The sequence below is a fragment of the Diospyros lotus genome, chromosome 8, assembly GCF_014633365.1.
Source record: "Diospyros lotus cultivar Yz01 chromosome 8, ASM1463336v1, whole genome shotgun sequence".
NCBI classification, from domain to species: Eukaryota; Viridiplantae; Streptophyta; class Magnoliopsida; order Ericales; family Ebenaceae; genus Diospyros; species Diospyros lotus.
Genome location: NC_068345.1, coordinates 19,268,557 through 19,283,670, shown reverse-complemented (window position 1 = coordinate 19,283,670; position 15,114 = coordinate 19,268,557).

Genomic DNA, 15,114 nt, shown 5'->3' with positions numbered 1-15,114 from the left:
ATAGAAAAATTAAAATTAGCGATGAATTTTAAAAATAAATTTATATTATATTTTTAAAATTCATGCCACCTCGATCATATTAAATTAAGCTAATTCGTATATTTATGATTAATCGAACAAACATATGGTATCATTAAAATTTAATACTTTATTATGTAAGGAGAAAGAGAAATTAATTGTTTCGGTTTTAGGCCTGTTTTATAAGGTCCGACTGTTTGGAGTCTGTAGCCTGTGAGGGCATCGTATTTAAATATTTTTCAATTATTGTAGGGTTTTTTTGTTGCTTTTGGAGTAAGAATTGGTGATCTTTTCCGTGTTTGCAATCCGAGTTTGTAGCGACTCTCTCCCGGATAATCCCGCTAGCATAGAAAATCCGAAAGGAGGTTGTCACCAAATGGGTACAGAAATAGTAACTCGATTTTATCACCAATTCTTTTTTTTTTTTCTTTACTTGGTCACTGATCATCAGGAACCAAAATAAAACATCTCCACATTTGCTCACTATCAATAGGATCTCAAAATAAATATTACACACCCTTTACCTTATCATCTTGGGCTTACCGCCCATACATTTTTCAAATAAAAGGGCACTAAGGTTCTAACAACAAATTGAACGCTTTATTTTCTGCCCTCAACATTACACCCATAGATCTTGAGGCTAGGACATCCCTGTACACAACTAAACCCGGGCTCTAGCCTCATTGGACTTGCCCTCAGCAATAACTTATCCCTTACCTGGAATGACATGAATAAACAAGGTGAGCCACAAGGCTCAGTAAGTATATATTACAACAAATAAAGATAATAGAGTCAAGGCATGGATAAACCAAAATGGAATAGACCCGACTTCCCAAGTACGAGTAGCATTTCCCATTAGATCCCATCATTATTATCATTCCCATGCCATTGCCATTATGCATTTCATGCATCATTTCATTTGTCAATCATTATGATCATTTCCATGTCATTGTCATTATGCATTTTATGTGTAACGACCCATTAGAGGGCCTAGTATTTATTTAGAATTAGTTAATTAATTATTGAAGTAATTAATTAAGAGGATTTGCCATTTAATTATTTAATATGGCAATTTAGATTTTATTGAGTAAATAGCATTTAATTATTTATTTATTTTTGAGAAGATTAAATGCAAGGACGTGTTGGTCATTTAAGGATTTGATATTAGAGTTTAATTGTTAAACAGAATTAGTGTGATTAAGGGATTAATTAACCCAGCCGTGAGAAGGATTCGGTTTGAAAGACTCCTAGTTATATTAGGAGAGAGAGATGGCATTAGGGTTTCTCTTAAGCATATGTATATATATAATAGTCATTAGCCATGTTGTCTTCGCCGTGTGAAGAACAACAGAGAGAAGAAGAAGCTTCAACAGTGAATTAAAGGCTTTGCGTTGGAGGCTTCTGTTAGATCATTGGATCGATCAGAGAGTTTGAAAGGCAAGTTATTCTCCCTGTAAACTTTTCTTACGAGATCGTATATTAGCATTCGATCATCAGTTCCAGCAGTTCTTCGTTTAAGTTTCAGATTTATGTTACAGTCAGTGTATATATATATATAGGCACGAGCAGTGAGTTCAAGTCTTGCATAGGAGGCTCTCGTGAGATCATTAAGTCGATCAAGAAGATCATAAGGCAAGTATCCTTCCCCTGTAATCCTTTCTTACAGGTCTTGATTGAGTTGGATATCAGATTTCCATAATTGAATCAGTTCCAGTGCATGTATATTCATATATGTGCGTTACAGTGAGTTATTTCAGTTCAGTGCATGTTTATATATGTATTTACATGCGTACAGTGAGTACCAGCCAGTTCATGTATATATTCCTTGCAATGTTTACATTAGTTATGATCAGTAAATCATCCCTCAAGTTGTTTATATATCAATTGGGATTGTTCTCCCAAGATTTCTTTTGGAATGGTGTAGTGAAGCTAAGTTTTGATTCAAGTTATGATCTCTGTTATCGTAAGCTGTATATCTGATAAGAATCCAGTCATTCGAATAAGCCTTGTGTCATTCGAATGAGTTTCAAAGCATCCGAATAAGTTTCAGTGTTATCGTGATGTTTTTCCATTATAATGTATCAGTCATTCGAATGAGTTCCTTGTCATTCGAATGAGTCCTGAGATATCGTATCATTCGTATGAATTTTTGAGGTTTTTTGACTGTCATTCGAATGAGCCTTGTTGTCATTCGAATGAACCCTTGAAGATGTGAGTAAGTTGTTGCTTTGTATAGTCCAGCATTCGAATGAGCCTTCTTGTCATTCGAATGATCTTCAAATTAATTCGAATAAGGTTACTGTTGCATTCGAATGAGTCGCTTTTTGTCAGTTCAAAAGTTGGAAATTTTCAAAATTCATTCGAATGAATTTGAGAGTCATTCGAATGAGTCCCAGATCAGATCCGAATAGCCTTTGAATATCATCTGTCATTCGAATGAGCCTTCTGTCATTCGAATGAGTCTCTGTCATTCGAATGAGTTTCTGCCATTCGAATGAGCTTGCTGAAATCCTTTTCTTTCATTCAAATGGCTGCCTTTTCATTCAAATTGCTTCCTTAGACTTTCTCAATCATCCAAATAGTATCAAATGGCATCCAAATAGCTTCCAATAAACTCTTGATTCAAGTATTAAATTTAATATAAATATCCAATTATTCAAATATTGAATTTTTATGCCAAGATATGACTAAATCCAATATGCCATGCCTATACTTAGAAATTTCAGAATATTTGAATCTCAATATTTCTAGTAAAAATCATATACCATGTTTAGCAGTTCATTATGACATGGTCAGCATTATTTTGTGAGATTATGTGCATACGCATTGTATGAGCATTGAGCATGACTTATGTGGAGCACTACATATCGTGTGCTAGCATTTATATGAGCATTGCATTGTGCGCGCCAGGCGGCTTGTCCGCGGGGATCCCACTAGTATCAGTACAATTATATCTCAGTTATGAGATGCTCGCCTGATGTCGACCAGGGAGCTAGGGGCATATTGCCCAAAGTATGTGCTTACAGTTTTTATGTTTGCAGGACTCAGATCAGTCAGGTATGTGTTACAGTTATGTGGGCCTATGGGCCAAAGTTTCATACCTGCATTTAGTTTACAACTTATGTGTATTACATCTTATAAATGCCATCCAGTGATTATTATATCTCTCAGTACAAGTTCAGTAAGTATTTTTATCAGTATCGATATTCTTCGATTCAGCTTCAGTTATTCTTTCTAGTTTATTACTTGCTGAGCTTTGTAGCTCACCTTGTACTCTTCACCATTCCAGGTCCTAGTGGGGGAGTACCAGACGTGGGGCCTAGCAGCAGTGTCCAGTAGTGTGTGTACGTGGAGCCGCTCAAGACCAAAGATGTCTGGGAGTTATTAGTTGTTAGTTAGTGCTTGATCAGTTTAGATTCATTTTAATTTCCAATTTAGGGAATTTCCCTTAGATGCAATTATGATTTCAGTTTTTGATGACTCAGAGTCTTATTACAGTTAATTGATATATACAGTATTGGTATCAGAATTCAGTTATCAGTTGGTTTATTTTATTATCCCCAGTAACACCTCTTCTCGGGCAGTTCTAGGAGAGGGGGTGTTACATTATGCATCATTTCATTTCTCATGAATATATAATTTTCCATGCAGCATATCGGCCCTCAAGACCTCTCATTCACGTGCATGCATATATATACGTAGAAAAATCATTTAGCCATTCACTTGGCTTGAGTATTGCCTACCGGGTTTATGGCCATCTTACCCGCGTCAAGCGCTCTTTAGGATATCTTTTTCTCACCCCGCAGTACATAGCCGCCATGCAAAATAATAAGTGCACAAATAATAATATCATGTAATGCTCATGTAGGTTTCAAGTAAACATATTAAACATGCTACATTATTAGCAATGTTCTCCTCATAATCATCGTGTGCACTTAGCCATTTCAAGATTATATTCTCACATGAGCCAATGATATTTTCATCATATGATTTGGCATCATTCATTGAGATTCATTTCCATACCATAAATAATAATACCATGCAATGCTCATGAAGGTTTTCAAGTAAACATATCGACATGCTTCATTATTAGAAATATTCTCATCATGATCATCATGCACACTTAGCCATTTCAAGATTATATCCTCACATGAGCTAATGATATTTTCACCACATGATTTAGCATTATTCATTGGGATTCATTTTCATACTATTTCTCAAGGTTAAACAAGTTGATTACATGAATTCACCATTAAAACTCATGATTTTCATTTTTAATTCTCACCAATAATTTACTTCCCCATTTTTGGAACACCTACATATCCACGAGATGATTTCGAAGCCGACTAAAACATCACAAGAGGTTTGGGGAAGAATTACAAGCATTAGAAAAGAATCAGACCAAAAAGAAAGAATTAATACATTCTGTTGGTTGACCGAATGAAAGAGTTAGTCAACCGACTGAGGACTTAGTCAACCGATAAAGAAGACTTAGTCGACTAAATAGGGACTTGGTCGACCGAGTAAAAACACTTAGTCGACTAACAGAAGCCAAATTACCCACTTGGTCGACCGACTGAAACACTTGGTCGACTAACAGCCCACTTGGTCAATAGACTAAAACACTTGGTCGACCGACTGAAACACTTGGTCGACTAACAGAAGCTAAATTACCCACTTGGTCGACCGACTAAAACACTTAGTCAACCGATTGAAACATTTGGTCGACTAATAGAAAGAAAAACATATACTTGGTCGACTAGCAGAGAACAAAACACATACTTGGTCGACCGATAGAAATACTTGGTCGACTAACAGAGAACAAAACACATACTTGGTCGACCAATAGAAATACTTGGTCAACTAACAGAGGCCTGAAACTTAAAAATAACAACGATAACCCACAAAACTCAACATCCCAAGCAAGATACATCAAACCTTGCTTCTCTAACATTCCTAATCAATCAAGTGTCATTCCTTTGAGAATTTAGGGTGAACTAGACCCTAACGAATACTCTCAAAAAGACTTATCAATGATAAAACACCAAGTTAAAGAAATGAGAAAATGATACACCAATCGATATAAGCTCATGATTAGATCTTCTAATAAAATAGAAGATTCGAAGACAAGGGAACCAAGAAGGAAACCAACTTGATGCAAGATAAAAAGAACCCAAACTTGCATTAACAAGGAAAATCAACATGAACTTGGATTGAAACAACATAGAATGAACAAGAAATTGCATCTAGAACGAGAACTTGCCTCCAAAATGAAACAAGGAGGTAAGAGAACTTGCCATGTAAAAGAAATAGAGAAGAAACTTGCATAACCAAAAAGAAATGCAAGAAGAACTTGCCTTAACGATGCTTGGTCCAAAAAGAAGAACAACCAGCTGCAACTTCCACCTTTGAAACTTCAATGGAGATTGACAATGGAAGAAGAAGAAGAAGAAGAAGAAGAAGATGGCCGATCGGGAGAAGAGGGAAGGAAAAAGAAAAAGACAAGGAAAAGAAAGAAGCATGGGGGAGGGATTGTAAGCACCCCCGCCCAGATATCTTAACCACTCGGTCTATCCGAACGGAAGCGCTTACATAAGGGAATAGAAATAAACACAAGACAAAAATACCCTGGCATGCATATGAAAGGAAAACAACAGTGGAAGCAAAATGATATACATGCATGCCCACGAGTACCCCGCTAGAACAGCGGTCACGGAGTATATAAAAATATATATACAGACACCTGTGCCAGCAAATAAAAACACAAGGAACGGCCCGGCACAGTCAAAAATAAAAAACATAATCCTGACAAAATATCAGAGACAATGGGGGCAAGCTAAATGTACACCCTACTGACACAGTTGGCTGCTAGGTGGAACGATCCTCGCCCTCGGCCTTCGCTTTACCTTTACCTGGAATGATGGAAAGTAAGGTGAGTCGCAAGACTCAGCAAGTTATAAGAAAAGGAAGGCTGTAAATTAAACAGAAGAGGAAATCACCCCCAACATAGTTCCACATGTACACACAAGTCATGTGACGCAACAATACAATAGTGCAGCATATTAAAAGCACATATCGGTCCTTGGGGCCCACATAAGACACTTGGCACCCAAGTCCCATACCAACCTATCGCTGCCCTGAAAGGCAACATAAATCTCCACAAACCTGCGCACGTTGTCCCGAGTTGGTACTCCCGTCACCCGTATGTCCATGTCGGTACTCTTGACACCCGAGCCATAGGCTCCCTCGGAAAGGTCCTCCAGTCCGAGAACTAATAACTACCAGTAACCATGCAATGCACATAAAAATGCAATGGCGTAGTGAGCATTAACGTGATACACTAGCGCCCATACATCCAGGCATCAGGCCATGCTCCGCCCACATAGTAAATCACACGCGATGCATATGCCCGTGTTGGATGCATCATAACCAAGCTAGAATGTCCGTGACCAAGCATAACCAGATCATGAAAATCCCAACATGCAGCCCGTACCCATGTGCACACCAAAACATGCAATAAGAATAAAATGATACTAGTCATGCTATAATCACGTAACGGCAGAGCTAGTTAACAGTGCTTGGCACCGGTCAACGGTCAGTGAATAGGAGAGACCAGCTGACGGTCTAAGATAGACCGTGCGACAGTCGCTCCATCACTGAACAACCGATCCTTGCCCCCACTGCACAACCGCTCTAGCCTATAAACAACCAAAATCCATAATAATACCCGAACAGCTAAGAACCTAGCCCTAGGTGAGTACGACATCATTCCCACAGGCATGGGGGTGGCACAAAGCCCCGTAGGCAACCAACAAATATAATCCACGAGGCTGGTTTAATAAATTAAATTTAAAGTAAACCGCTCAAAATTCCATAATCATTTAACGACCGAAGCAAACGAAGGGAGGTCAAATAAATTGACAACGAAAGGAATGTTGTAGAGAGTATAAAGAACTTGCCTTTACGAAGATATCCTTAGGCTTGTTTTGACCCAACGAGGTAAAATTTATACTAACTGCATCACCCAAATTATTTGCCAAAATTAATAAAATTAGGCTCTAAATGAAATTTCAACCGTACAGAATATTAATTATTAGCTTGTCTACTTACCTGGGTAATCAAAACTTGAATTAAACTTGATTAAATCTTGATTTTCCTCACCAAAATCCCCCAATTCTTCGCACACGCGCACTACTTCTTTTCAAATATTTGCTCACTGTTCGGCTGCAAAAAGAATGCCCGAAATTGGGCTTAATTTGAGGCAAAAATGAAAGGAGGGGGAGGAGCCACGTGGCAGCGCGCGGGCCAGCCGTTGGGAGGCCACCGCCTCAATCGAAACGACGTCGTTTCGACGCCCAAGGCTTATTAAAATCAGCCAAATTCCCTCAGCCTCGCGCGCCTGCCCGCGGATTCGAACCCGCGGCTCGCCCACGGCTGCCCTCGCGGGCGACCGCTCGCGCCCACACACCACCTTCAACCTATATACACCTTACATTATATTTAAGGTGACTTTTTGGCCCTTTCTGAAATTCGCACCAGCACCCTCCAACTTTCAAAATTCACACACACCCCCTTTATTAATTACACTAATGCCGGAACTTCCAAAAATCAAACAATTTAATTTATTTCAATTTTTTTCTTATTCCAGAAAATATTCTAAAATAAATAATTAATTACCCTAATTTCTTATTTCCTTAAAATACATAATTTATTTTTATTTATAACAACAAGTTATTTTAATATTCCTTTTGATTTAGATTAACACAATAACTCAATAATTAAATTAATTTTCTATTTACGGGTCACTACAGGGATGGCCGCCAATCAGCTTTCCAACCACCCCCCTTGGCCAAATTACAACTTTGCCCACCTCTTTTACACACACACCATAACTCATTAGACCCATTTTGGTCTTTTGCCTTTTTTCTGTTCTTTTTTTCATTTTCCTTTTTACTCCATAACTGTAACATCCCGCTCGAGCGATAGGAAGGAGCAGAACAACTTATTCTGATGAGCCTACGCGAACTTCCCAGGGGGGTCACCCATCCCTGAATTACCCCAAGTCAAGCACGCTTAACTTGGGAGTTCTTTGCCAACATTTAGCCCAAAAGGTATCCAGCTGGTGTTGTTTCCTTTCTTACACTATCCTCGATATATACTAATCTCTCTAGGCTCTCGGGGTATTACATTCTCCCCCCCTTAATCACATGACGTTCTCGTCATGCGACCTTACAACTGGTCCCAGCTCTCCCTCGTCCAGTGTCCCCGGTCCAGTACCCCCAGTCTTGGGCTAGTACACGGTCCCCAGTCCAGTACCCCCAGCCTTTGGCTAGTACACGATCCCAACACACGGCCCGGGTCGGCTCTGATACCACCTGTAACATCCCGCTCGAGCGATAGGAAGGACCGGAACAACTTATTCTGATAGGCCTACGCAAACTTCCCAGGAGGGTCACCCATCCCTGAATTACCCCAGGTCAAGCACGCTTAACTTGGGAGTTCTTTGCCAACATTCAGCTCAAAAAGTATCTAGCTGGTGTTGTTTTCTTTCTTACACTATCCTCAATATATACTAATCTCTTTGGTCTCTAGCAAGGCATCATGTGTTGCTTGATTACGATTACGTGAGTTTTCTTCAGTCCTTCGGATATCCTTACTTAACAAAAGTGAATCAATAACTCCTTATTGATCTCTTTCACCATGGCTATGGATTTAAAGTGAATATCCACCAAAGGCACCTTAGATACATCATCCTCTATCAAGGGATAGACGAGTTCCATCTTGGTTATGCACCCATCTCCATAAGCCTCATAATATGCCCAACGATCGCCCACGTGCAGCCTTTGTCTAGACCCATTGAAATGATGTCAAAGCATACCGGACCGTGACAACCTTAGGTCCAAGGATTAGTTACACCCATCTTGTATGAGAATTCCATCAACATATAACCAAAATGGATTCTCATTCTCTAACATTAGTCGCCTATGTACTTGTCTCGGCATCCCCATACCTATGGGTGTGAGACCCCCAATACTATCTATGTAAGGGCCCATTCTCGAATATTCCCACTAGCATAGGATATTCGAAAGGAGGTCATCACAGAGATGATATAGAACAAACCATAAATAAACAGACAACTCATTTCATTACTAGCAGTAAAAACTAAATTAAAGCTTAGTTACACTTACAATATCTCATGAGTTTGGGCTCGATGACCATACAAAATAGATAAGAGACTCTAATGTTAACTAATAAAATAAAATCAATTCATCTCGAGTCTCACCAAAATACAAATCAAGGACTTCAAGTTAGGATGCGTCTCTGTACACCACTATCCCTGTGTCTTAGTCCCATTGGACTCGTCCCCAATAACGACCTTCCCTTTACTTGGAATGGCAAAGAAAATCAAGTGAGCCATAAGGCTCAACAAGTTTGAGAAATAAAGAACAATGTATAGGATCCAAGAAACATAGTGACACCAAAATGAGTAATCAAGGACTCAACAGTTATATACAAGATTCGTAATTTATGACTTGACCCATTCAAAGTTAAAGGTATCATGCCACCATATATCACCATGAAAATGTGAATATAAATTTAATGTCAGTATCAAATCTCAAAGGCTCGTAAGCCATCAATCAACACATGCCAAAGTGCATTATGTGAATAAATACTCACAAATAAATATGGAGCCAACCTGCAAGGCTATGGACACCTCGTCCCGGGCCAAGTGCTCTAGGGTACCCTTTCCTTCCGCACAAAATAATAGGTGTTCAAACTTTAATAATAATAGTATATTTCATATTTTGACATGACATTTATGAAATCACGGAAGGCTACCAACCTTGATGCCATGCTCTCAAATGCATAAATAAGTATCCAGGTGGTTTAATACCACGTATTAATGACAAGTACATCTCCACAAAAAGTCTCAAACCAGCCGTTGTATAGCAGGCTAAGGTTTTGATACTCATGCCATGATGCCAAGTTTCCTTTATTAGGTTTTTGATACTCTCCTCTCTTTCCTTCCCTCCTCTCCCGATCGGCCATCATCTTCATCTTCTTCTTCTTCTTCTTCTCCATGGAAGCTTCAAAGGTGGAAGTTGCAGCTAGTTGTTTTTCCTTTTGGATCGAGCAACATTAAGGCAAGTTCAACTTGCATTTCTTTTTGGTTATGCAAGTTTCTACTCTATTTCTTTTACATTACAAGTTCACATTGATTCTCCTTGATAATGCAAACTTTGGTTCTTTTTCTCTTGGGTCAAGTTGGTTTCCTTCTTGATTCCTTTGTCTTCGAATCTTCTATTTTATTAGAAGATCTAATCATGAGCTTATATTGATTGGTGGATTATTTTCTCATTTCGTTAAACTCTTGCATTTTATTATTGATGCGTCTTTTTGAGAGTTTTCATTAGGGTCTAGTTCACACTCATTTCTCAAAGGAATGACACTTGATTGATTAGGAATGTTAGAGAAGCAAGGTTTGGTGTATCTTGCTTGGGATGTTGAGTTTTGTAGGTTGTCGTTGTTATTTTTAAGTTTCAGGCCTCTGTTGGTCGACCAAGTATTTCTATCGGTCGACCAAGTATGTGTTTTGTTCTCAGTTGGTTGACCAAGCATTTCTATCGGTCGACCAGGTTTGTGTTTTGTTCTTCAGTTGGTCGACCAAGTATTTCTATCGGTCGGCAAAGTATATGTTTTGCTTTCTGTTAGTCGACTAAATATTTCAATCGGTCGACCAAGTGTTTTAGTCGGTCGGCCAAGTAATAATTTAAGCTTCTGTTAGTCGACCAAGTATTTCAGTCGGTCGACCAAGTGTTTTAGTTGGTTGACCAAGTGGGCTGTTAGTCGACCAAGTGATTTCAGTCGGTTGACTAAGTTATAATATAAGCCTATGTTAGTCGACCAAGTGATTTCAGTCGGTCGACCAAGTGATAATTTAAGATTCTGTTAGTCGACCAAGTGTTTTTACTCGGTCGACCAAGTCCCTATTTAGTCGACTAAGCCTTCTTTATCGGTTGACTAACTCTTTCATTCGATCAACCAACAGAATGCATTAATTCTTTCGTTTTGATCCGATTCTTTTCTAATGCTTGTAATTCTTCCCCAAAGCTCTGGTGATGTTTTAGTTGGCTTCAAAAATCATCTCGTGGATATGTAAGCGTCCCAAAAATGGGGAAGTTAATTAATGGTGGAATTAAAGATGAAAATCATGAGTTTGTAATGGTGAATTCATGTAATCAAACTTGTTTGACCTTGAGAAATGGTATGAAAATGAATCCCAATGAATAATGCTAAATCACGTGGTAAAAATACCATTAGCATCATGCGATGAGATAATCTTGAAATGTCTAAGGGCGCACGATGATCATAATGAGAACACTTCTAATAATGAAGCAAATCGATATGTTTACTTGAAAACCTTCATGACCATTGCATGGTATTATTATTTATGGTATGGAAATGAATCTCAATGAATGATGCCAAATCATATGATGAAAATATCATTGGCTCATGTGAGGATATAATTTTGAAATGGCTAAGTGTGCATGATGATTATGAGGAGAACATTGCTAATAATGTAGCATGTTTGATATGTTTACTTGAAAACCTACATGAGCGTTCATACTGACACATTGTCAACATATTTGGAAGCCTAATGAGTCATACGTAATATGTACGGTCCCTGGCTTAAACCAAGAGAGTGGACATATGGATAAGTGTGATACTTCAGCAAGAAGTTATGCCATTGTAGGTTCTCACAGAAAAAGAATGAATAGACGTAATGACGTCGATATGACGAGGAGTCATCATAAATGAAAGAGTTTTCTAAAATGTCAATTGATTAAATTAGAAAGTAGTTTCTAATTTAATAATTTTCTATTTGTTGGAGTGGCAAATAAGAAATAATATATATTTGGGCTTAAATTAATATTTGGGTTAAGTAAAGTATTTGGGCCAAATATTAAATTAAATATTATATTTAGACTAAATTGAATTTATACCAAATATTAAATTAAATATTATATTTTAGCTAAATTGGATTTGGACCAAATATGTTATTTAAACTTATTATTGGATTTGGGCCACTTAATTAAGTTCTTAGTTGGACCAAAATAAACTTATTTAATTAAGTTCCTAGTTGGACCAGGATAAATGGCTCAGACCCTAGGAGGCCTTGCTTCTCTATAAATACCCTTTTATGGTTTGTCCAAATTAACGAATGATTTTGTGTTTTTTCAAGAGTTGAAAAGAATTTCCATTCACTCGCTCTCGTTTCTTTGCATCCATACACAAACCACAAAAAAGAGAGAGGGCTAGCACTCCCATTTCGCTCTCCTCCCCAACGAATGTGTGCCGCATATCATGAGTTAGAGGCTGGATGCATGGATGACCCGAATCTGCAAACGACTCAAAAATTTAAATGTTAGATTTATTTTATTATGTATGTGATTGTTTTGATTTCGACATTGATCCAATCTCCAGGTATCGGGGAAAAGTTAAAAAATTTTGAACTATGTTGCTTACATCGTAGTGATCTTTCTTTACTTTAAGAGACAAGGGGAAATGACAAAAGGTTGTGAAGAAGGTGCTTGAGAGAGATAAAGGTTTGTAGAGGCAGAGGGCATCCCTCGAATTAGAATTAATACTATGCTGGTTAGAGACGAAATAAATTTTGTCTCTTAACCTTTTTGTGCATGAAAGTTGAAATCAATAAAATCGTTATCCAACTTGGGATTCTACCAATTCTACCAAGTTGAATTGAGATTCAATCTGATTCTATAATGACCTGCTCCCACCTACGGGCACTACCGGTGAATAATCGACCGGATTACTCACACACAACACCAAACTAATGAAGAGATGGACTATGTTTCATCTAGAAATGTCCTAGGTGGGGACTAGGTTTCGTCCTTCCCTTTCCTCCACTCGAGGAGTCGGTCCCAAAATAATTAAAGAATCACAGCGGAACGGAACCCAAAACTCGAGTGAGCTTCACCTTTTTTCAGCTCGTCTCACCACAAGCCAAAGGTGACCTGGGCAAAAAACTAGCACATTAAATGTCTACTGAGTACTAGGGATTTATGGGAAGTATCTCTTTGATCCTTACCTGATCCTAAAACTTGGCTCCACCAAACAAGCCACTAACAACCAGAAGTCTACACAATCATATACTACACTATACCGATTATAACAAACTTGATACCATCCAACGCCCAACAACATACACATTCACGCATAAGGATATATATATACATACCACCACATGAATACATACAGGAGATAATACAATTCACAACAGGAGTAACAACATTAGTTGCCACATCATCCCTGCTTCCATCTGGACATGCATCATCTACAACACAAGGTAAAACCTTATGAGTCATAAAGACTCGGTAAGGGTGCAAATAAATGTAAACAAGATAATATATGCGATGCAATGCCAAGTAAATATGCATGAATGGCGAGGCATCACTGCCCTTCGAACCCACTTGTAATACCCCGTGTTCGTATGAGGCTGCCACGTAATTTTGATAGGTTTAAGATACCTAAAAATTAATTTTATAGCAATTTCAGGTACCGAATCAACTATAGGGAATGCCTTGGAGTGAAATTGTCTAAAGAAAATTATATGGTCTCGACGAGCGTTCCGAGATAAGATTTATGGCATCGAAAGAAATCGAATCGGGAACAATTTTTGGTACAGCTAAAATACAGCTGTCAATTAGGCTGTAAAATCGAATCATTGTAGAAGACTCCCGAAAAATTAACGGAACCCTAGGGGGGCTCCGGTTTCGCGTAATAAACAACCCTTCAGTGGTTTCGGGATGAAACGACAGTTCGGTAAGGACACTGGGGTGAAATCATCATTTTTAACTAAGCTTCCAATTATTAATTTTGTGTTTTGGTATCGTAATGCCAATTAATTCAGTGTTTGAGGATATTATTGTAACTAGATAATATTTTAATGAATTTAAGGTAAAATTTGGAATTAATGCATAATTTTATATATATTAGATGTAATATATAATATATATAGATATAAATGGTTGTGCGCGTGTGAGTGTGAGGCTATCTCTTGGCCGAGATTTTTGCTGCAATCTGCAAGAATTTATAGCCGAGATTTGCGCAAGAGTGAAGGGATTTTAGCAGGATTTAGGGAGAGATGTGGCAGCTAGAATTAAGGAAGAGGCAGCGAGATTTGTGGAAATTTTCGGGTTAAGTGCGTGGTGGGCAAGATTATAACAGTGATATATATATATACATATATTTGCACGGATGGAGTGGTGGCCAAGGCGCTGTGGCTATAAATTGGAATTCATTTTGCGGATTAAGAGCAACAAGCAAATGGGAGATTGAGAGAGAGAGAGAGAGAGAGATTGAGAGAGTTGCAGAGGGACGAAGCAAGGGTCGATTCGGCCATGGCAGCCGCGGCTAGAGGAAGTGGGTAACGAGTGGGCAATCGAGGTCGTGGCCAGCTTTCAGCCGGCGGAGGACGACCCAACAAGTTTGCGGTGGCTAGCGGGAGTAAGGGAGGCTCGAGAGGCGGCTGGAAAAGGTAAATCCGCGGCCATGGCAGCCATGGTCGTGAGTTCATGGCCGGGCACGAGGCGGAGGAGGTCGCTAATGGTGGCCGCGGGCGAGGTGTGTAGCTTGGTGATGATCTGTCGCGGCTGAGGGCAGGTGGCAGCAGGCGGTGCGGCGGCTGGGGAAGCTGGTTCGTGGGTCACGCGGGGAAGAAGGAGCAGAGGCGCAGTGTAGAGAGAAGAAGAAGAAGAAGAAAGAAGAAGAAGAAAAAGAGAAGGAATGAGGAAAAGAGAAGAAGAAGAAGAAGAAGAAGACGAAAGAAAGAAGAGAAGAAAGAAGAAAAGAAGAAGTTGCAGGCGCAGGAGGCGGGAAAAGGAGGAAGAAGAAGAAGGGAGGAGAAAAGAAAAAGAAAAAGAAAAAAGAAAGGAAAAGAAAAGAAAAGAAGGAAAAAAAATTAGGATAAAAAATAGAAAAAAAATTCCAAAAGAATTATGGAAAATAGGGAATTATGTTTCGGTGATATCCCGGAGATTTTGGTGAAAAAAGCAGTCCGGGCACGCGTTTCGA